General features: G+C 39.3%; 1 protein-coding gene and 1 pseudogene across 10 annotated transcripts in view; one reads left to right on the forward strand and one right to left on the reverse strand.

The window, feature by feature from the left end:
• Positions 1–24,324, reverse strand: part of LOC137236462 (rho GTPase-activating protein 39-like) — a 556,674-nt gene that overhangs the window by 420,483 nt on the left and 111,867 nt on the right. Inside the window, exon 7 of one of the 10 annotated variants that reach the window (XR_010948432.1) lies at positions 14,071–15,619. The exons of 8 other annotated variants lie outside the window; for them this stretch is intronic. The gene's annotated coding sequence lies outside the window, so the exon portion shown is untranslated. Of the gene's footprint in view, positions 1–14,070; positions 15,620–17,554; positions 17,692–24,324 lie in introns of those variants that run through there. One more of the 10 variants, XR_010948430.1, reaches the window with a different exon arrangement.
• Positions 1–24,324, forward strand: part of LOC137237217 (hematopoietically-expressed homeobox protein HHEX-like) — a 463,868-nt pseudogene that overhangs the window by 223,491 nt on the left and 216,053 nt on the right.

Here is a 24,324-nt window from a genome sequence, read left to right on the forward strand (position 1 = left end):
TCACACCTGCTCTCTGAGGGCACAACTCATCCTGAAGGAATACAGGAGCAGTGGGAGCATATCTCCAAAGCACTTCATACTGCCGCCGAGGAAAAAATTGGTTACCGGCGGCCACGAAAAAACAACTGGTATGATGAAGAATGCCGCGTTGCAACCGAAAGAAAAGACGCTGCCTACAGGGCTACGTTAAAAGCGAGCGCGACAAGAGGAGTGTGTGAACGCTATCGTGAGTTGAAAAGGGAAGCGAGACGCCTTTTCAGGAAGAAAAAAGCAGAAGCAGAAAGGCGTGAGTGCGAGGAGCTTGAGCTGCTAGCCACCAGGAATAACGCCCGAAAATTCTACCAAAAAATACGGCGACAGACGGAAGGTTTTAAGACCGGGGCAAACTCCTGTAGGAATGAAAACGGCGACCTTGTAACTGATGTCCAGAGAGTGCTTAGATTATGGAGGGAACACTTCTCTGCTCTTCTAAATGGAGGCAGCAATTCACCGCGCAGAGATGAAGAACCCGATCCCGCAATCGATGATGATGGAATATATGTCCCCCCGCCCGATTATGACGAAGTTAGAATAGCAATAACCAGATTGAAAAACAACAAGGCCGTGGGCGCTGATGGATTGCCTGCGGAGCTATTCAAGTTCGGCGGCGAGGAGTTGGTAAGGCGCATGCAGCAGCTTCTTAGCAAAATATGGGCGGACGAAAGCATGCCCGACGGTTGGAATCTAAGTGTTCTTTGCCCAGTCCACAAGAAGGGGGATACTGCAAAATGCACCAACTATCGTGGAATCAGCCTTCTTAATATCGCATATAAGGTCCTTTCAAGTGTATTGTGCGAAAGATTGAAGCCCACCGTGAACCGGCTGATTGGACCTTATCAGTGCGGCTTCAGACCTGGTAAATCTACCATCGACCAGATTTTCACAATGCGCCAAATCTTGGAAAAAACCCGTGAAAAGAGAATCGACACACATCACCTCTTCGTCGACTTTAAAGCCGCCTTCGACAGCACGAAAAGGAGCTGGCTATATGCCGCTATGTCTGAATTTGGTTTCCCCGCAAAACTTATACGGCTGTGCAAAATGACGTTGAGCAACACCATCAGCTCAGTCAGAATTGGGAAGGACCTCTCCGAGCCGTTCGAAACTAAACGAGGTTTCAGACAGGGTGACCCCCTGTCGTGCGATTTCTTTAATTTGATGCTGGAGAAAATTATACTAGCTGCAGAACTTAACCGCACTGGAACAATATACTATAAAAGCGTGCAATTACTGGCATATGCTGATGACATTGATATCATCGGCCTAAACACCCGCGCTGTTAGTTCTGCTTACTCCAAGCTGGAAAAAGAAGCGGTAAAGATGGGTTTGATGGTGAATGAGGACAAAACGAAGTACCTGCTGTCATCGAGCAAAGAGTCAGCGCATATGCGCCTTGGCAACCACGCTACTGTTGGCAGCCATAATTTCGAAATAGTAAAAGACTTCGTTTATTTGGGAACCAGCATCAACACTAGCAACAACATCAGCACTGAAATCCAGCGAAGAATCAATCTTGCCAATAAATGCTACTTTGGACTAGGTAGGCAATTGAAAAGTAAAGTCCTCTCTCGGCGAACGAAAATCATACTCTACAAGTCACTTATCGTACCCGTCCTGCTATATGGGGCAGAAGCATGGACCATGACAACAGCAGATGAAGCGGCTTTGGGAGTGTTCGAGAGAAAAGTTCTTCGAAAGATTTATGGACCTCTACGCGTTGGCGATGGCGAGTACCGAAGAAGATTTAATGATGAGCTGTACGAGCTATACGCAGACATCAACATAGTCCAGCGAATTAAAACGCAGCGGCTGCGCTGGCTAGGCCATGTTATGCGAATGAAAGATGATGCTCCGGCCAAGAAAGTGTTTCTATCGGAACCCGCCTATGGAAGCAGAGGTAGAGGGCGGCCCCCACTCCGTTGGAAGGACCAGGTGGAAAACGATTTAAACTCCCTTGGTGTGACCAATTGGCGCCGGTTGGCGGAGCGAAGGAGCGACTGGCGCGCCTTGTTGGACGGCCATAACCGTTTAGACGGTTAAGCGCCAATTAAGTAAGTAAGTAAGTTACTGCCACTTACCTGCCAAAGCCACCGCGACCCAAGTTTCATAGCCTGGGATTGTTCTTACCTTTATAGTGGACATACATAGAGAAACTTTTAGATTTTATACTTTAACTAAGGCCTGGCCGTCACGGGCTCTTAGACTACAATACATATTTGCAAACGACAAGTCGGTTTGTATTGCCATATAGATATGTATCCGATAGAGAGTTTTTTACGCTCACATTTAAAGATAAAACATTTTTGTTTTATCTCACTGACGAAGCTCGTAAGGTTCCAGATCCATACTTTGCAATAAAATCTGATTTGTTTACCAATTTGTGACACATGTATATATATACTTAAAAATTAAAAATAGTCTAGTTTTGTTGTTTTTTTATTATCTATCAAGGGGGACATATTACATCATATTTGAATACACATGATTGAATATCAGTATTAAAATATAATCCGCTCGGGCATGATTGTATCACATTAAAACCACAAATTATATATTTGCTGCAATCGGTAGGATTTTGAACAAGTATACGATTTTTCAAGCACAGCCGGTCTACCTGAATCGCCATTACAATCACTCTGGCCAAATTCATTACTAGCAATACATATATTGGTGCGTCGCAATATTGTAAAATTATGGTATTTAGAGCATAATTCATTGTCAATTATTGTCATTTTTGCATAGTTTAATTTGCTTGTAATATGTCCGTTGCTAGTTCGCAAACCCCATCCACTCACAAGATAACTCGTTTGGGAGCCGACGACATGAATCCACAAAAATAATAGGCTGCAGTTGGTCCAAAATATGAATATGTGATGTAAGCAGAAAGATTCATAATATCTATTAGTGTTAACTTCTCGTACTCGTTTCTTCGATTATTTAATGTTGTTCTGCAATACTTCATTTTATGTTTGTATACAAAATATAAAAGGAATGGATATTCCTATTAGCATCCTTTCCGATTTGTAAATGCGATACATGCGAGCGTTAGCTCATTTTATCCCATAATTCAATTTTAAATATCCCGATAGAGCGTGTGTATAATTTTTACCACACATCTCTGGTGCCGTGTGTTTTTTTGCTCAAATCATATAAGAAAACATAGTACCCAGTTTAAATGTGATTATGATGACAACTTCGTCCGACAACGATAATGATCAAGTATTTTTACAATACAAGAACGTGAAACTACAGAACGAACAACAGCAACAGCGTGTTCTATTCGATCCTATTAGAAATTTTCAAACGTTAAACGATGAGAAAATAAGCAACAATTTGACACAACATGAATATAGAAATATCTCCCTTGGCGTGCTCTCACCGAAGTTATTTCAACTCCGGTTATGATGTTGGCATTTCTAGTCGTTATTAAGATCAAGATATTTGCCAAGATGATTTTGATTTTTTTAATCATTGTTCTCATCATTATGTCTACTTGTTTAGTATGTTATTTATCGAAAATTCAATTAATCATATTTCTACAAATACAACAACTACAGACGCTCAAACTAAGACAACTTCAATATGAATAACAGTAACATTATTTTGATTTATAGTATAATATTTATTTTGGAAATATTTTTTATTATTGTTATAGTGACATCAAGTGTAAAATTTTTCAAACATATATCAGTAAATACAAATAAAATTATCACAACGTACAAGCTTTATCTAAATATAATTGAACAACTTCGAATACATCTCGGAATACGTCATCTGCATTTTGACCACCATTTATGATCACATTCTTTGATGAGTTTTAGTTTGATGACGACAAGAATATATCATCGTGTTTGCGCTCCAACGCCTCCAGATATGCGAAATCTATATATTTGTCCGTTTCCTTTTGTCGTAATTTGATATTTTCTAAACATTTTTTAGCCGGTATATGTATGTAGATGTATATTGTTCTCGTAAATGGATACAAATTAACGCGTCCCAATCCATTGTCCAATTCTTTCAATTTGCACAGTGCATTTTGCGTACAATTCAAGGGGGCGATGAGCGCAAGGAACGTTCAAAAGTGTAACATTCCTTAGAGGGACATAATGTTTCGCGTTCGTTGAATGAGAGCAAAATGTCAGTTTGTAACTGGAATGCATATTATTTTTATTTTCGTAAAAAGCTTTAAGTGTGTGAGGACCAAATAAAACACCATTAATTTGGCCCACACAAAACGACCCCACAACATATTCAACACAGCTTTAACACAACAGCCAGTCACAAAAGGCCCTAGCAACACGACAAACCAACAAGTCTCAGCAACACGACTAGCAATCACAACACTTGATAGCAACACAACAAACTAACAAGTCTCAGCAACACAACGAGCGTTCGCAACATTTAATAGCAAAACGGTAACCATGGCAACGCAACCATTGGAGCTAGCAACACCAAACACAGCAGCTATAAAAGGAGCGACACAACAGTACAGCAGTTAGTTAGCACGGAGCTGTGGTCGTGACCGCAGCTACCAGTGGAGCGTCCCTCGAATGTGTCGGTTATACCGCCGGGAGAAGTCGTTTCATAGGAGTGAGTCGTGGCCTTAAGTGGTGAATGTGTCGGTTATACCACCAAACACCGCTTGAGACTTCGTAAGCAACGGCCCTACCGCAGTAACGCGAACAGGCGACGTCCGCCCGCCTACGACGACGCTGGCCGCAATAGCGAACACACTACGTTGGTCCCAGCACTACGCCAACATACGACGCGGGCCACAACAGCGCTACGTAAACACACTACGCTGGCCGCAACAGCACTACGCAAACATACTACGTTGGCCACAGCAGAGTCACGATAACCTACGACGCTGGCCGCAACAGCGCTACGCAACCGCACTACGCTAACATACGACGCTGGCCGCAACAACGCTACGCAAACACACTACGGCTGCCACGGCACTACGCAAACATACCACGTGGGCCACAGCAGAGTCACGCTAACCTACGACGCTGGCCGCAACAGCAGCAGGCATACTACGTTGACCGCAGCAGAGGTACGCAAATACACGACGTCAACCATACTAGAGTTACACAGACGCACCGACATAAGCCGCAGCAGAGACAGCGCAGTCGCTAGCCGTACGAGAGACACGCCGACGCAGGGCGTCTCAGAAATACATTTACACACACCTAGGCAACGATCAGCAAGGTGTCCTAACGGGACGATACTAACGGGACACGAGGACCGTTAGCCCACCACTAACCATAGAACAAGAACAAAGCGAAGTGAAGAATACAAATACATCTTTCTTTTATTACATTATTTTCATTATAGTTATAAAATATATAGAGTTAAAGAAATAAAGTGAATTTTATATGAAAACGATTTGCAAGGTGTCCCGAATTACAAATTTATTGTAAGTGAACCTTGGACACGGCGAGTATACCCCAAGCACTTATTGAAGAAACACCGGGGCAGGAAAAAAGCTTCGTTACAAGTGATGGCCAATTGGAAACAGTCTCAGCCTGTATCAGACATCGGCTAGTATCGCACATAGAATTCAATCGTTTTACTACAGTCGATTTACCGGCACCGATATTACCTTTAATATAAATTACTAAACTCATATTTGCTCTACTGAATGTTTATCAGAATAGTGCAGGAGCAATTGAAAACCGACTTTCTTTTAAATAAAATGTACAATACCGAAGAAAACACGCTTATCAAGTCTTTCATGCCATGTGAACACTCTGCGTTACGACGTCAGTATACAACTATTTATGCATTTAACTATATAAAATGCAATCATCGTATATTAGAGACTTGTAAATTACAACGAATACCATATTTTACATGTATTGAGTATAAAGACCACGTCGAGTGTGTAGAGCAACATGTGTGCGATAGTTTTCCAGTACATATAGGTATGAACTTGGACAGACAAATCTATAAAGTCATTTACGGTGAAGATGAATTAAATTCGCATAAAGTTCAACAAACAATGTACGATCTCTATGGAACCAGTACATAGTATCACCGCAATATTTTTCAAACATTTTCACAAATCGAAAAGAAATCATTCACCAATCCAAGGAGGCCGATAAAATATTCAACATATACATGTATGACATTTACGATCGTGGCCATAGGATATGGTTGACCAGTGAAGCTAACAAGACACGTATAATTCGCAATAGCAACGGAGTAGATCATGTTATCGAGGATACAGAAAGCTTTCATAGTTTTATAAATACAATTGAGTAAGAGGTCGATATTAAAACGCATCTAAATTTTCTTCATATGTATGAGGCATTTATCCGCTTTCGATCAAACAACGATATCGACGACTTGACCAACAAAAATATCCTTTGCTGTGTCAATCTATTACAACGCGGACTAAAATATGAACAGCGCAACCCAACAGAAGTTTGCAAAAAAAACAATATTTATCATGTCGAATTCCGGTTCTACATATCAGGATAAATCTGAAAAATCGACTCTAAGTCAAACCGATATTGAAACAAAATTGAAAGAAAATTTTACCGCAATCAACGATTCAAACATAAATATACTTGCACACTATATGTACAATAGGCCGGGTCGATTTGTGGGAAGGAATCATACCTCTGAAACGAATTTTGATGCCCCCCCTTTGGGTCGTAGGGGCAAATTTTGAAAAATCCCACTTTGTAATGCCTGTGTTTTTTCTTTTTGGAGTTTATTTTTCTCTTTAGAAATTTATTTAGTCAGAACATATGTAAATGAATTTAACTTAGTAATAGAAAAGAAATTTAAAAAAATTATTAGAAATTAGCGTTTTTACAACCCCCTTTTAAAACCAAGGCATCACTGTGATGCATTTGCATGTCGTAAACATAGTTGTGTGGGTTTTTTATTCAACCGTTTTAAAAAATGAAGGTATCACTGTGACACAATTGCAGATCGTAAAATTGCTTGTGCTGTTTGTTTTAAGCCACCACAAGACACAGCAGGTAGAATTGAAATTGCCGCTACCCAAAAGTTGGACCCAAGGGGGGGGGGCATCAGAATTCGTTTTAGAGGTATGGTTCCTTCGGCAAAGTTTCTTATTTTGATCCCTAGAATACGATTTTCACAGAGCAATGAGCTATTTTTAAATCGACCCTCCCTAATGTACAATAACCCCAAGAAATGGAGTGCCACCGATGATGATGTAAAATTTATTTCCGATGTCAATAAACTCATCCCAGAAGCATATGCTGACAATATTCGTCCTTCGAATGCTTTATTTGGTGCAATTATCGCCGTTAAAGTTATTTTACTTGTAGCACTTTTATGGTGGATAATTACGGTATTTGTTAAGAAAACCAACAGAAATGTTTTAGCTGACCCAACTATCATAAACCCAACATTTATTTAATAAAATATTTTTATTTATCGAAATAATGCCATTTTTAGTTTTACGCATTTCTTTGTACTTCAATATGATATCCATTCTTGTTTGCAACATTGTTTTAGGCTGATATTTTTGTTCCAAGGATGACGACGATGGTGCTGTCCCAGTATTATCCATTTGATTTTTTTTTTTTTTATTATTTATATATAAGAATACAACAATGGGTAATTCAATATCTGCTAGTAGTACTGAATATACTGGGAATAATCGCCCACGCAATAACCAAAAATAACCACTGACGCCAAATTCAAATAACTTACAAGATGGGCACTACGTATCTTTTTATTATACTCAGCTGAGCAGAGCTCACAGAGTATATTAACTTTGATTGGATAACGGTTGGTTGTACAGGTATAAAGGAATCGAGATAGATATAGACTTCCATATATCAAAATCAGCAGTATCGAAAAAAAATTCGATTGAGCCATGTCCGTCCGTCCGTCTGCCCGTTAACACGATAACTTGAGTAAATTTTGAGGTATCTTGATGAAATTTGGTATGTAAGTTTCTGGGCACTCATCTCAGATCGCTATTTAAAATGAACGATATCGGACAATAACCACGCCCACTTTTTCGATATCGAAAATTTCTAAAAATCGAAAAAGTGCGATAATTCCTTACCAAATACGGATAAAGCGATGAAACTTGGTAGGTGAGTTGAACTTATGACGCAGAATAGAAAACTAGTAAAATTTTGGACAATGGGCGTGGCACCGCCCACTTTTAAAAGAAGGTAATTTAGAAGTTTTGCAAGCTGTAATTTGGCAGTCGTTGAAGATATCATGATGACATTTGGCAGGAACGTTACACTTATTACTATATGCCTGTTTAATAAAAATTTGCAAAATCGGAGAACGACCACGCCCACTTTTTAAAATTTTTTTTTTTAATTCAAATTTTAAAATAAAAGTTAATATCTTTACAGTATATAAGTAAATTATGTCAACATTCAACTCCAGTAATGATATGGTGCAACAAAATACAAAAATAAAAGAAAATTTCAAAATGGGCGTGGCTCCGCCCTTTTTCATTTAATTTGTCTAGGATACGATCATATGTATTTAATTAGCGAGCTTTGCTCATATTGCTTTATACAATGGTTTTTGTAATTGATATTAGAGAAAAATTGTAAGTTTACAAACGGCGATGGTTACTAGGACATGTTTCTGAATTTCACTTCTTCATCAGCTAGCTTTTCGGGAGCTGAGCGTTGAACTCGAGTCTCCAACATTCATATCAGTGCAAGCCTTTAGTCTAGGATACTTTTAATGCCATAAGTCGAACAAAAATTCACCAATCCTTGTGAAATTTGGTAGAGGCTTAGATTCTAGGACGATAACTGTTTTCTGTGAAAAAGGGCGAAATCGGTTGAAGCCACGCCCAGTTTTTATACACAGTCGACCGTCTGTCCTTCCGCTCGGCCGTTAACACGATAACTTGAGCAAAAATCGATATATCTTTACTAAACTCAGTTAACGTACTTATCTGAACTCACTTTGTATTGGTGTAAAAATGGCCGAAATCCGACTATGACCACGCCCACTTTTTCGATATCGAAAATTACGAAAAATGAAAAAAATGCCATAATTATATACCAAATACGAAAAAAGGGATGAAACATGGTAATTGGATTGGTCTATTGACGCAAAATATAATTTTAGAAAAAAAACTTGGTAAAATGGGTGTGACACCTACCATATTAAGTAGAAGAAAATGAAAAAGTTTTGCAGGGCGAAATCAAAAGCCCTTGGAATCTTGGAAGGAATACTGTTCGTGGTATTACATATATAAATAAATTAGCGGTACCCGACAGATGATGTTCTGGATCACCCTGGTCCACATTTTGGTCGATATCTCGAAAACGCCTTCACATATACAACTAAGGGCCACTCCCTTTTAAAACCCTCATTAATACCTTTAATTTGATACTCATATCGTACAAACAAATTCTAGAGTCACCCCTGGTCCACTTTTATGGCGATATCTCGAAAAGGCGTCCACCTTAAGAACTAAGACCCACGCCGTTTTAAAATACTCATTAACACCTTTCATTTGATACCCATATCGTACAAACAAATTATAGAGTCACCCCTGGTCCACGTTTATGGCGATATCTCGAAAAGGCATCCACCTATAGAACTAAGGCGCACGCCCTTTTAAAATACTCATTAACACCTTTCATTTGATACCCATATAGTACAAACAAATTCTAGAGTCACCCCTGGTCCACGTTTATGGCGATATTTCGAAAAGGCGTCCACATATATAACTAAGGCCCACTCCTTTTTAAAATACTCATTAACACCTTTCATTTGATACCCATATCGTACAAACAAATTCTAGAGTCACCCCTGGTCCACGTTTATGGCGATATTTCGAAAAGGCGTCCACATATAGAACTAAGGCCCACTCCTTTTTAAAATACTCATTAACACCTTTCATTTGATACCCATATCGTACAAACAAATTCTAGAGTCACCTCTGGTCCACCTTTATGGCGATATTTCGAAAAGGCGTCCACCTATAGAACTAAGGCGCACGCCCTTTTAAAATACTCATTAACACCTTCATTTGATACCCATATCGTACAAACAAATTCTAGAGTCACCCCTGGTCCCACTTTATGGCGATATCTCGAAAAGGCGTCCACCTATAGAACTAAGGCCCACGCCATTTTAAAATACTCATTAACACCTTTCATTTGATACCCATATTATACAAACGTATTCTAGAGTCACCCCTGGTCCACTTTTATAACGATATTCCGAAAAGGCGTCCACCTATAGAACTAAGGCCCACTCCCTTTTAAAACACCTATTAACACCTTTCGTTTGATACCCATATTGTACAAACGTATTCTAGAGTCAACCCTGGTCCACTTTTATAACGATATTCCGAAAAGGCGTCCACCTATAGAACTAAGGCCCACTCCCTTTCAAAATACTCATTAACACCTTTCATTTGATACCCATATAGTACAAACAAATTCTAGTCCGCCTGGTCCACCTTTATGGCAATATTTCGAAAAGGCATCCACCTATAGAACTAAGGACCACGCCATTTTAAAATACTCATTAACACCTTTCATTTGATACCCATATCGTACAAACAAATTCTAGAGTCACCCCTGGTCCACCTTTATGGCGATATCTCGAAAAGGCGTCCACCTATAGAACTAAGGCACACTCCGTTTTAAAACACTTATTAACACCTTTCGTTTGATACCCATATTGTACAAACGCATTCTAAAGTCAACCCTGGTCCACTTTTATAACGATATTCCGAAAAGGCGTCCACCTATAGAACTAAGGCCCACTCCCTTTCATTTGATACCCATATAGTACAAAAAAATTCTAGAGTCACCCCTGGTCCACCTTTATGGCGATATCTCGAAAAGGCGTCCACATATAGAACTAGGGCCCACGCCCTCTTAAAATACTCATTAACACCTTTCATTTGATACTCATATCGTACAAACAAATTCTAGAGTCATCCCTGATCCATCTTTATGGCGATATCTCGAAACGGCGTCCATCTATAGAACTTAGGCCCACGCCCTTTTAAAATACTCATTAATACCTTTCATTTGATACCCATATCGTACAAAATAAATTCTAGAGTCACCCCTGGTCCACCTTTATGGCGATATCTCGAAACGGCGTCCATCTATAGAACTTAGGCCCACGCCCTTTTAAAATACTCATTAATACCTTTCATTTGATACCCGTATCGTACAAAATAAATTCTAGAGTCACCCCTGGTCCACCTTTATGGCGATATCTCGAAAAGGCGTCCACCTATAGAACTTAGGCCCACTCCCTTTTAAAATTATCATTAACACATTTCATTTGATACCCATATCGTACACACAAATTCTAGAGTCAGGCCTGGTCCACCTTTATGGCGATATCCCTAAATGGCGTCCATCTATAGAACTATGGTCCACTTCCTCTTAAAATACTCTTTAATACCTTCCATTTGATACACATGTCATACAAACACATTCCAGGGTTACCCTAGGTTCTTTTTACAACATGGTGATTTTCCCTTACTTTGTCTCCACAGCTCTCAACTGAGTATGTAATGTTCGGTTACACCCGAACTTAGCCTTCCTTACTTGTTTTATAATAATCTTAACGTTGAACAAATTAAAAAAAATGTGCAAGTCTATGAGTGCTGTCGCAACTATAACCGATTTAACTATAATCATAGCAGCCGCATGCTCGCAAAAGACTAGAATAAATGAAAAATATTTATTGACAAGTGTGCAACTTTCGACACCAACTGAGACGACAACGACACCATCATCATCACAACAAGTCACAGACACAACTACAACGGAGCAAACAAATAAAACAGATAAAACAACGGAATCAAATGAGTTTAGCATTACAAAAGATTCCGATTACTAATATAATTTTGACCAGCTCGAAGTGTGCACGCGAAAATATTGGAAAAAGTAAAATAAAGCAATTTTATAATTAGAAACAAGAGTGCATTTATTTATTCAATGTGTTGGAGAGTAAGACCTCCGAGGGCATATTAAAACGCAGTGATAGCTACGGTATGGGGCGGCGCCATCCGAGATAATTGGTGAGCAAAAGGTGACGCCACATGGCGTACCAGGAGTTTTTTCGGTGTCACAGCCGAAATTTAATTTATTTTAAAGCGATCAATACACAATGAAGATGAAACTGCAATTGTATTAATTGGATCAAAATATGAAACATACAATGACACATACTTTGATGCATATATAACAAACGACTTTCAAACAATGAAAAAATCCTATAAATCCGATTAAAAACATTCGCATTTTCAATGAATTACCATCTGTTACGAGTATGTTCTTCACATATGAGACATTACAAATGCAATATAATGCTCGATACGCCTATGTGGCTGTTTATAATATAACAAAACTCAACCTAGCCATGTCACATATTAATACCATACGCAACAATGCTAATCTTATGGGCATCTATTATTATGATAAAAATGACCGATTTCTAGACAATGCATTATCTCGGTTCGCCTTTGATGACTCAACCTTAAAAACAACATACAACTCGTTATATTATATATTCAGTGTAGGTCATCTGTTGCCGAACAAGTCAAATAGTACGATGAAATTTCAAGGCCGTAGAATAAATTTGACACCTAATTCGACAGCATCAGCTGATTTCAAATTAGCGGTTGCGACCAATCAAGTCGATCTCGTTCCAAACAGTATAGAAATAGGACATCAACAACCCAAACGCCTCTTCGCATCCATGAGTAATAACATGACGCAAGTGTTTATAGCCTCACAAACACTTCAATTGAATCGTACCGTCTTTCAGCTATACATCGGGTACATTGATCCATATTATGAGATTGACATAATCGGTTCGATTTTGAATGCCATCAATTTACCTTCAAGAAAATGTATTCTCTATTGCAAGCAGAAAGTCATAAAATCATACAAACTACCAAAGGGACTATACAAAATCAGCTCCAATGGTATAACAAATATAGAATATTTGGCGAATGGTGTCAACATATCTTCGAATTGTTATCTCATAATGGGCTTCGACAAAACATCGACCACGTCGACATATGACATAGTAAATCCACATGGTACACAATTATTCCTATCGACACTGCGAAACAATCAAGTCGTCTCGAAACAGGCTCTCTTTGTATCGCACACGGGTGACATGAAGGCAAACGGTGGCTATGTACCCGACTCTGAGCAATTATTTCCAACACAATACAACAGCGATAGCAGAATAGTAATAGTAAGCGGAATGGATACAACACCGTCTGCTGTATGGAATATGGCCAAAAATCTACTCTACAAATATAGGCGAAAAAATTGGGTTCTGTATTTTTATCTTTTGGAAAAATATACATTGAATAATAGTACAGGTTTTAATGTGGTCAATTTGGCAAACAATATGAAATATTTATATCCCACAAATATGAACGCAACCATAATCAGTACAAAAAATGATACAGCTTTTGACGTGACTGTAGATGGTAAAAAAATTATTTTAATCTCACAAAATTACGAATCACAGAGCACGCGTAAAAACTACATTTCGACATATACAGTTTATCCTGGTAAAGTAACCGCATCTGTGGCAGATTACCAACAATATAAATACTCCACTGTGCAAAACCTATCATATATTGATTATAATATAATAGATGTCCAATTTAGTTTCAAGGATATCTTCGTGGGTGGTATCTTAAATACGTTAACACTACGGAAATATAGCACAGGTTGAAGGTCCTTCCATTGATCAGACATACATCACCGGAAGTCACTCAATGTTTTTCGACTACTTCCCCATATTTAGTAATTCGGTCGTAATGAATGCCTACCTAGCTACGTTTGAAGATTTTATGAAACGTGGTTCAAATAGTTAAATATACATGTCTAATGCGCGTCCGTAAAGAATGGATCAAGAGTTCGCCGCCAAATTCAAAATATTTCGAGATAATACAAGGAAAAAATCCAGATTATGCCTTGATATTTTTCTCTGGCGGAACAGAAACTCGATACACATATAATCCCGCAAATATGACATTCAGTTTGGCCAACTATCAAAGCATTATATTTGATAATGAAATAGCGAAATCGAATGTACCAAAATCAAACGACGTCTATATAGAGGACCCTCTCGATGTTATCATAAAGACTTCCGATCAAGTTCGCTACATAAATGGACCCATCAATGAGTCATACAATATAAATCTGAAACCGATAACCTCGTATAGTCAACATGACTTTCTATCATTGTATATATCGCCTGTTGATCACCCTGTGCCGTTCCGCCTTTCCGCCTTTTAAACTTTCCTATTGTCAAACATACGACTGGTCATCAGCGCGCCTTTTTCACTAACTTCGAGAGCAGACGCGAGTGCACGTAAAACACAAGTGTAAAACACACATCGAACAGTAAACAATCATCAGTGATCTAAATTACTATTCATTACGTCAGTATTATATTCAACATTAAAAGTAGACTAACATCACAATCACCACATGGTCACCAAAATTGAAGTCAATACAATATTCAACAACCAATTTATAATACAATTTTATATAACCAACGACATACAACATTTTCCAATTTATAATTCAACAATCAATTTATGTAACAATTTAATCCACCAATCATACAACATTTCCAATTTAAAACATTCAACAATTAAACATTGCACAAATTACAATAAATTACAATATTCGAAACCAAGAGGACAATCAAGTTACAACACCATCATCACCGATCAAAGGCTCCATCATACTATTACCATTTTCGCCATAAATCACATTGTCTAAACGAAAAGCAATCAAATTATAATTGTAACAAGTAATTCATTTTATTAAACATTTTATTAAAATACATCATATACATTTATTCCATTGTTCGGACTACCAAATCGTAAGTCACAAATAAGTTTAATCAGTCTCCAACATCGCCATTTAGTACAGGTGTACGGACGTTTCTACTTAATGGCACAATCATACAAAGTGATATCTCATATACTCGTCATACATATCTGCCATCTAATTGGTTATATTTCATATACAATTTGAATACACTTAACCAAAAAGAAGTGGCAACACAGTCAAATTGTTTACTATTTTTCAGTATAGATACATTTGCGCGATAAAATACAACAATGCCTAGCCTAAAACAATCAATACAAAATCTAATTATTTCACAAAAATCGATGTAAAATGCCTCCAAGTATTCGATAATATATATCCATTGAAGATGTGTAGTTTACGTTTCACAAACAGCTTCTACAAATATTTTCTATTCCCCAAGGAAGTAACAATTGATCTAATTGAACGATTTAATATTCAAAAACAAAAGGAAAATATGATAATGATATTCAATTTCGATTTTTTGAATAAATTAGATAGAAATGACGACTGGAGAATGTGGTATGACGAATGTTTCGAGACATACAATCGTATACCCATTAAAATACAGAATGCTCAATTAATGTTAACTGATGGGTTTGACGATGTGAAAGAAAAATCTTGGCCTAATGCGGTTCATAAACTACGAAAAGAGTGCGTCGTTTTAATTCAAAAAGGAGAACTACTTTATATTAATTGCAGCCCACTGAGAATCCAGACACTTACTGAAAAGATACAAAAATACCGTCAACAGAAATTCATCATTAGTAAATTATGGATAGTTACAAACGGATTCGAATTGAAAACTACCGACATAGAAGATAAAATTGAGAATTTGGTAATTATTCATAATGAAGTTAAAATGTATCTAGTTTCTAGTTGCAAAAATAAAAAGAACCAACAACATAAATCACTTGTGTGCACGACATATATTTTGAAATCTTAATATATAAAAATCACGTGTTTGTTTTGCACCCCGTGTATAGTTTGATCTAACTTGAAATATAGGATAGGTTATATCTCAGTTTATAGTCGCAATATTATTTTATTGCATATTTTTTTATTTGTTTATACTACGTAGTAATAAAATGTTACATATACGCACCGGCACTCACATTTTCAGGTGTTGCGGATATACTTTCGTGTAATTTGTTGATGTTTAATTAAACAACGTGCTTATCAATAAAAGATATTATAGCAAATGATATCAAGTATAGAACGGGAAACGGTCAAAATTCTAAATTAAAATTCTGAAGTCAAAATTCCGGAAACATAACCTCCAAAAATAATTCCAAAATTCTAACATTTTTATCGGAAAAACAAAAAACAACATTATTAACAAATAAAAATCAAATAGATACTACATTAATGTCATGCTTGAAGCAATACGCTTTATATATGCTAAGTGACTTAAATCTAATCTTTTTTTCATTACTCTTTTAATTTGTTTGCTTTTTGAATTTTTTGTTTTTTTTTTTATTTTTTCGCCGTTTTTTACTTTTTGTACTTGTGTTTCAGCATAAATAAGCTCCCTTTGTAAGTCAGATATCAATTTGTACAGCGTCGCACGACTTTTTCCAACTATGACTTTAAGGCAGCGATGCCAAGCTTCCACACTGTTTTGCGTTCTTGGAAAAACTTTCGATGTGGGTCATCGAACACGGACCAAAATTGTGTTAAATATTTAGGCTGTGACTTTTTACCAAACACATAATTTTTTTCAAACCATTTTGAAAGTTTTTGCAAATCGCTGTCGTCAAATGAATCACGCAAACTTGTGTAATACTTTGAGATTTCGTTATGAGGAACCAGTGCTAAGCTTTTAAGCATTCGTACTTGGATTGAAAACTGCTTGCTGTTGCCATATTTGCGGCTTAGTCTGAAAATATTTAATAGTCATTTTATCTTAAAGGCAGGAAGTTGCGGTTATGCAATAAATTTACCCTTCTTTTTGAACTTTTAGCCAAATATGTTTCCCGAAGTAGAAGAGGCAACCACTCTGCCGTGCAAATGGGAAACACTTCCTTGCTGCAGAAATAATAGCCATTTCAAAATCACTAATTATACGCGTTGGATTCAGTTGGATACCATAGTTCAATGCGATGTTCTCCAACTCACCAAAAAATGAAATATACATTGACTTTGATTTTTTGGTCATAAGACAAAATACCAGCGGAACAATTTCTCCTTCTACTCTTCCGTGTATGGAAAATAGCTGCGTCATCATCGTTGGAACAAACAAATGTACCGTCCATAATCCAGCAGTCGCTCTCATTTAACAACTGCAGCGAAGATTTTGTTCAAAATATAAGAATGCATTCGCCATCAATAACTTTCTCACTTAAAATAAATAGTTGACCTTCCAAAACACAAAGTGATAAAGAAATGTCTATTTCTTCAACACAAGTTGGCTCTTTAAAACATTTCAAACTGTTCCGTTGTCTTCTAATTTTTAACTTAAGGGCATTTCTTGATGGCAGATAATATCTAATATGTTTTTCTGTCATAGATACCGCACGCTGAATTATTTGGCTAGGCTGCAGAAAACTCGAGCGAGCCATATTTTTAACCAGATAATTTGTTTCTGCAATCGATTTTTATGCGCACATGGATCATGAGAATGTTCATTTCTTTTTTTTTTGTATAATATGTTCACAGCCATCAAATTGTGTGACAATACGCACGGTACGTTTGTTTTTAATTCGTTCAGAACAAGTCCAGTTTTTCGTTCCAAATAGAAGAAGTAGCCGTTGACGTTTAACATGTCTTTTCCTTTGTTCGTGCCCATCTGGCAACCCTGTTATTCCAATGCGAAGGAATGTAATGAAAGAATATGAAATGTCATTGTTTAGATCTTTTTCTTGCTCTTGCTTTCATTGAATGTAATTTTACATAGTGCAACCCGCTGAAGTAATTAAAAAGTTAAAAGTTTATACAAATTTGTGTGTTACTTCATTTACAACCGCTATCGTTACAAATGCATAAAGTTGCGTACAATAAGAAGTTCCTGCATCTAAGGTCGTATACATCAATAATTTAATAACACAACATACATTTATTTTGCTTGTTGTACGCAACAAGCTGGTCCTTCGAGCCGGATACCGCCGGCACACGTACATACATACATACATAGTTGCGAGTCACAATCTGCAACTAAATTTCATCGGAATTGAATTTTTATGCTGAAAAAAGGTTACAAACCTACGTAAAACTTCTAAAGCTAATCAAAGGTTTTTGCTGGTACAAGTGTGGGTTTAAATACACATTTAGTAGCAACATTTTCACGTGTATAACATAACCCCAAATCTGCAAATCACGCCATGTCGAAACTAAAGTTGCGCGATTCTGCATTGAATGCAATCGAGCGATATGTGGTAACAAGCAAAAAGGATGAGTTAACCTTAGATAAGGAATCGGTAGAAACATATCTACAACTTCTCGAGGAGCAGTGGCTCCGATTCGCTGACGCTCAACAAGAAGTAGAGTTGTCGTGCGGTGAAGAAAACGCAGCGGTTGAAGAGCAATCGCGTGCACAGGCAGAAGAATGGTACATTACAGCAAAGGCGAATTTCAAACGTCTCATCGGAACCCCTGAAACCCCGCGTCTGCCTACGGCAACGAGTTTTTCATCGTCTCCAGTTCAACTACCCAAATTACAGTTGCCCACTTTTAGCGGTGATCCTACAAATTGGCTGGCTTTTCACGACGCCTTTCAGTCACTCGTACATAAAAATGCGAGCTTGTCTGATAGTCAGAAATTGCATTATTTGCGTAACTGTCTTCAAGGTGAGGCACTTCAACTTGTAATTAGTCTACAAATATGCGATGCCAACTACAGTGCGGCGTGGGACTTACCGCACGGTACAAAGTTTTGTGTGTCATGGTCGACGCTCATTTTAAAGCTATTTTCGCGATCGAAAAAGCACCGCGAGATACTGGTAAGGCTATTAAGCAAATTCTAAACGTCACTATGCAGCACGTTGGTTCACTTCGTGCGTTAGGTAGGCCTGTCGAATATTGGGACGACTGGCTCATTCACATCACGGTTTCAAAACTGGCTTACGAGACCAGAAAACAATGGGAGCTTTCGTTAGTCAAGGATGCTTTGCCTACCTTCGAAGAGTTGGTCGAATTTTTAGAAATACGCGCTCGCTCGCTGGAAATGTTGCCGACGACTACTACACTGTCGACGACATCCCAAGGAGCGCGTCAGCTCAATGTAGCAGCGAAGACTACAACAAACGTCCTTCATGCGGTTGGTGAACAGCACACACCGTCTTCCAACTCTAGCGTCGTAGCGAACGTAGCACCCTGTATACATTGCAATGCCAAACACAACATCTACGCTTGCCCAAGTTTTCGTAAATTAGATGTCGCTTCTAGGTTTGCAGTTATTAAGAAACACAGCGCTTGCCTCAATTGTTTGAGCAAAGGCCATTTTATAGCAAAGTGTCGTAGTTCATCAGTATGCAACATCTGCCGACGTCGACATCACACCCTACTTCATGGTGGCAATGAAAGTAACACCTCCGGTGCTGATCTAAATGTGCATGCTTCTCCGTTCGTAAAGCCGCAACGCAATCTTTTATACAAAATTCTACGTCTTCAACAATGAATGATTCAACCGCAACGTCGTCTATAAATGCCAACCCTGATGCACCGCATCTTGGTTGTGTAGCATCTCACCACGCTGAAGCTGACAAGGCCATCTTGTTGGCAACTGCGGAAGTCTACCTGCAAGACCATGCAGGTCGATGGCAACCCGCACGAGTGTTGTTTGACAACGGCTCACATGCATCCTTCGTGACAGAGGCCTGCATCCAACGCCTTCGTTTACCTAAAAAACCTTCGGCAGCTCATGTCACTGGGATTGGTTCGTCAGATGGCGGTCAAGTTAAAGGAGAGACCGTGCTCTCACTCACACCTCGATCTCTTGCTACGAATTTTACAATCAATTCGCTTATATTATCGAAGATCACAAACGATCTACCTAGCGTTTGAGTACAGATGCCATCTTGGCCTCACATACAAAATCTCGATCTCGCTGATCGGCACTACGCCAAACCTGGCCCTGTCGATGTTTTAATAGGGATGGACGAAATGGATAAATTTTTGCTATCTGGGCTCTGTAAGTGGCCGCCTAATACACCTATGGCACAAAACACAGTTTTCGGTTGGGTACTTTTCGGAAAAGCCATGCGTTCATCCAGTCCCGATACTGGTCTTCTCTCACTTCATTGTGATGTGCCACTCATTAGAATGGTGAGTAAGTTCTGGGAACTCGAGGAGTTGAAGAAGAGGCTTGCGAAAAGCACTTTCGCCAGCATTGCCGCCGCGCCAAAGACGGGCGCTATATAGTTCGCCTGCCTTTTAAGGAGTCTGTACCTTTAGGTGAGTCGAGAAACATATCTATACGAAGTTTGCTACGAATGGAAAAACGTTTCGCTATGGATGACGAGCTACGTCGACAATACTCCGAGTTTATGCGGGAGCTCTTAAGTATGGGTCACATGGAGCTCGTGGGCGACGCGCCGCCGCATAAAAGCTTCTACATGCCACACCATGCTGTGGTGAAAGACACTAGTTCCACCACTAAACTTAGAGTGGTTTTTAACGCTTCGATGAAAACATCGACCGGTTTCTCGTTAAACGACGCTTTGATGATAGGCCCACAGCTACAAGAGGATCTGTTCTCTATAATGGTACGTTTTCGGACTCATCGCTACTCTATGATGGCCGACGTCGAAAAAATGTATCGACAAGTTCACGTATATGAAGAAGATGCTGACTACCAACGCATAGTTTGGCGTGATGCACCAACCGAACCTATTCGAGACTATCGAATGCTCCGTGTAACTTACGGCGTCGCTCCGGCTTCACACTTGGCCGTACGTTCTCTGCACCAAGCAGCTTTAGATGCCGATGAAGAGCACAAAGAAGCCGCTAGAGTCATCATGCGCGATTTTTACATGGACGATCTCCTCACGGGATCGTTTTCTATCGACGAACTTATGAAGCTGCAAAGTAATATAACCGTAGTTCTATCTAACGCTGGGTTCGAGTTACGTAAATGGGCCTCAAATTGCAATGAGCTTAAGGAAAATATACCGCACGCATCGAAGCAAATTTCGCACTTGTTGGCTGACGGCGATGAAGTACGTACATTGGGTACTATTTGGAACACGAGCGACGATTATTTATCGACAGCAGTGAACTTAACACCACTGCCTGCAGTTCTTACGGAAAGAGCTTTTTTGTCGGATTCAAGTAAAATCTTCGATCCACTCGGATTAATCGCACCTTGTACAATTTTATCGAAAATTTGGCTGCAGCGAATTTGGCGAGCGGATGTTGATTGGGACGAACCAGTGCCTGTCGATGTCGCAAAGGAATGGCTTGCTTATCGTCAGCAGTTGCCTGAACTCACTGCACTCAAATTAAATCGTTGGATCGGCACCGGCGAAATTTACGATCACGCTGAGTACCATGTCTTTACGGACGCATCGCAACGCGCCTACGCTGCCGCACTTTACTGTCGCACGCAAATACTCGATGGAAAATTTAAAGTAGTTTTAGTCGCCGCACGCGCAAAAGTCGCGCCTTTAAAAAGTACGACCCTTCCACGCTTAGAATTGTGCGCAGCGCATCTAGGCGCTAAACTTGTCAAGCAGATCCAGCTAAGCTTCGGTGGTAATATGAAAAAGTTATATGCGTGGACTGACTCGACTATAACTCTAGCTTGGTTAAAAAGTCATCCAAGTCGATGGTCAGTCTTCGTAGCGAACCGCGTAGCCGCTGTGCAGGAAGTTTTGGCTCCTCAGTGTTGGCGACACGTCCGTTCAGAGGATAATCCAGGGGACTGCGCATCTAGAGGATTAACTCCTTCGTATCTACTCGCGCATTGTCTTTGGTGGCAAGGCCCAAGTTGGTTATTCGAAGGTGAAAATCAGTGGCAACATCAGACGAACGAAGATTTGGAACAAATGTTGAAACTCGATCCAACTGCTAGTTCCGAATTGCGAAATACCAAGTCCGCATCGCATCTCACTCAAGCAACGGAAGAGTGGGACCTATTAGCAAGATATAATTCGTACAATGAACTAAAGAGGGTTATGGCCTACGCTATACGCTTCGTCAAAAATCTACAAACAATCAGCAGTCAACGCACTACTGTCGCTCTCACCTGCGGTGAAATTCGTCACGCTGAAAATACTCTGGTAAAGTATATCCAAACTAACGCTTTTCCGAAAGAGATTGTTTCTTGCAGGTCAAACAAACCTATACCATTGCGAAGTACTCTAATTCGGCTTCAACCGTTTTTGGATCCTGAGGGCATTCTCCGTGTTGGCGGGAGGACAAAACGTGCTTCGGTCTCTGCAGACGTCAAACACCCTATTATCCTACCGAAAAACTCAGTCCTGGCTAAGCTAATAGTTCTCGACATTCATCGCAGCACGCTTCACGCCGGTCCGCAAATTATGCAAACCGTTCTTCAACGTCGTTTTTGGGTTATGAGTTCTCGGAATCTCGTTCACGCAGTCTACCACAACTGCGTAAAATGTAAACGTATAAACCGTCAACCGCTAGGTCAAGCGATGTCGGATCTGCCAAGCAGCCGCCTAACAAGTTATCGATGTTTTTTGCACAGCGCTGTCGACTTTGCAGGACTCTATTTTATCAAGTTCTCTCAAGGCAGAGGAGCTAAATCATGCAAGGCATATATATGCAGTTTCATATGCATGAGTACTGGGGCAATGCATCTCGAACTCGTCGGAGATCTCTCCTCACCAGCGTTTATTGCCGCTCTTTCGAGATTTATAAATAGAAGGGGTTATTGCCAGCATATCTATTCGGACAACGGCACCAATTTCGTAGGTGCTGAGAAAGAGTTATACGCCGCCTACCACCGCTGCTTGAGAGATGAAAAAGTTACCTCGTATCTGGCAAATATGCAATTGACATGGCACTTTAACCCGCCGAGCGCGCCACATATGGGTGGCTATTGGGAGAAAGGGGTCAAGCGAGTTAAATATCACCTGCAACGAGCTCTGGGTAATTCATTATTAACATACGAAGAATTTTCTACGCTGTTGACGGAAATTGAAGCTTGCGTCAACTCTCGACCGCTCTATTGGCACTCTGCTAATGCTGATGACCTGGAAGTTCTCACCCCTGGTCATTTCCTGATTGGTGAGCCAATCAAGGCGCTGCCTGAACCTGATACCGAAAATTTCTCAGGAAGGTTGCGTCAAAGATGGCAAGCTATTAGCGCAATGCGACAACATTTTTGGTCCCGTTGGCGAAACGAATATCTCGTCAACCTACAACAAAGGGCTAAATGGTTTCGTTCCTCCGCAAATCTAAAGGAAGATGACGTCGTTATCATTCACGATCCAACTAGCCCACCTACTAAATGGCGACTTGGGCATGTCATTCAGTGTCATCCTGGCACAGACGGATTAGTACGCGTAGTAAGACTGAAGACTGCCGATGGTGAATTGGTTCGGCCTATAGCGAAACTAACGTTGCTGCCAACACAAGATGAGTCTGTACTGTAATGTTGATCTCTTAATACATATGTATTTGAAATGTAAATATTTAACTATCTAAGATATTTTTAGTAATTGAAATGTGAATTCAATTTGTAAACATGAATTTAATTTCGAACTCTTATCGGTCGTTCAAGGCGGCCGGCATGTTCGTGCCCATCTGGCAACCCTGTTATTCCAATGCGAAGGAATGTAATGAAAGAATATGAAATGTCATTGTTTAGATCTTTTTCTTGCTCTTGCTTTCATTGAATGTAATTTTACATAGTTCAACCCGCTGAAGTAATTAAAAAGTCAAAAGTTTATACAAATTTGTGTGTTACTTCATTTACAACCGCTATCGTTACAAATGCATAAAGTTGCGTACAATAAGAAGTTCCTGCATCTAAGGTCGTATACATCAATAATTTAATAACCCAACATACATTTATTTTGCTTGTTGTACGCAACATCCTTTATTGGGCTTTACCACAGTTATATTTTTCATCATAAAGCAATTATTTCACAAAAATATTTAGCACGTGTTTATTAATGAAATTGCAGTAACACATTGCTTAGGGCTTGGTTTCCTACAAAGCGGTACCGGTATGTTACGACCGCTAAAGAACGGCCTGTATACTCACAGCTTCTAGCGGCAACGGTTTGTTGGAAACTACGAACCGTTACGTTGTAAAAGTTAATTTTACATTTTTGCACGTTTTTTTTAGTTTCATTATAATTTTTCTTTTAATAAACTCACAAGAAAAAATTTCAATTCAAAAATGTTGTTCATTTTATAAATAATTTGACAAAATAATCACCGCTTTGACAAGAGCGGTGGGAAAAAACGGTGATAAACGAGTTTCTACCGTCATGACGGCAGGGTTGTTCTATGTCCGGCC

The sequence above is a fragment of the Eurosta solidaginis genome, chromosome 1 (assembly GCF_040869045.1).
Source record: "Eurosta solidaginis isolate ZX-2024a chromosome 1, ASM4086904v1, whole genome shotgun sequence".
Lineage (NCBI taxonomy): Eukaryota > Metazoa > Arthropoda > Insecta > Diptera > Tephritidae > Eurosta > Eurosta solidaginis.